Here is a 562-nt window from a genome sequence, read left to right as displayed (position 1 = left end):
ACTGCAGTATTTAGAAAGCACATCTGCGTGAGTCAGGATGGCCGAGCGGTGTAAGGCGCTGCATTCAGGTCGCAGTCTTTCTGGAGGCGTTGGTTTGAATCCCACTTCTGACAAATCTGTTTTGTTCATTTATTTCTTAAACATCCACTAAATGCTTGGTAATTTGAATGCATGTAATTGTCTTTGCATTACTTTGAATGTGTATTGTTCAGTTTAACATGAAAAAAACTTTACCTGTGTGGCTGGTTAGCTCAGCTGGTTAGAGCATGGTGCTAATAACGCCAAGGTCACGGGTTCGATCCTCGTACGGGCCATAACTTTCCTTCTTTAAATAAACCACACCCGCAGTAATGCTGTAGATGGCAGTACAGGCTAAATAGTGAACCGAAGTCAACTGCCTTTGTTGAACTCTATCAGAGTTGTGCAAGGCAACCACACATGTGAAAATGTAAATACAACATCCTTTCTGTCAACATTTGTAATAATGAATACATTTGTATTCATGTAAACCCCCCCTACCAGGGTTGTCATGTTTTGTTCTCTTTCTTTGAACACACTCACA

The 562-nt window shown here is 41.1% G+C and overlaps 1 non-coding gene across 1 annotated transcript; it reads left to right on the top strand.

The window, feature by feature from the left end:
* The first annotated feature begins 240 nt into the window (after positions 1–240).
* Positions 241–314, top strand: trnai-aau. The gene has a single exon. It is a non-coding gene; the product is annotated as a tRNA-Ile (tRNA).
* Positions 315–562: the final 248 nt, after the last annotated feature.

The sequence above is a fragment of the Polyodon spathula genome, unplaced genomic scaffold (assembly GCF_017654505.1).
Source record: "Polyodon spathula isolate WHYD16114869_AA unplaced genomic scaffold, ASM1765450v1 scaffolds_2037, whole genome shotgun sequence".
In the NCBI taxonomy this organism is placed as follows: Eukaryota; Metazoa; Chordata; class Actinopteri; order Acipenseriformes; family Polyodontidae; genus Polyodon; species Polyodon spathula.
Note: the sequence above shows the minus strand (reverse complement) of the source record. Positions and strands in the feature narration are given on the sequence as shown.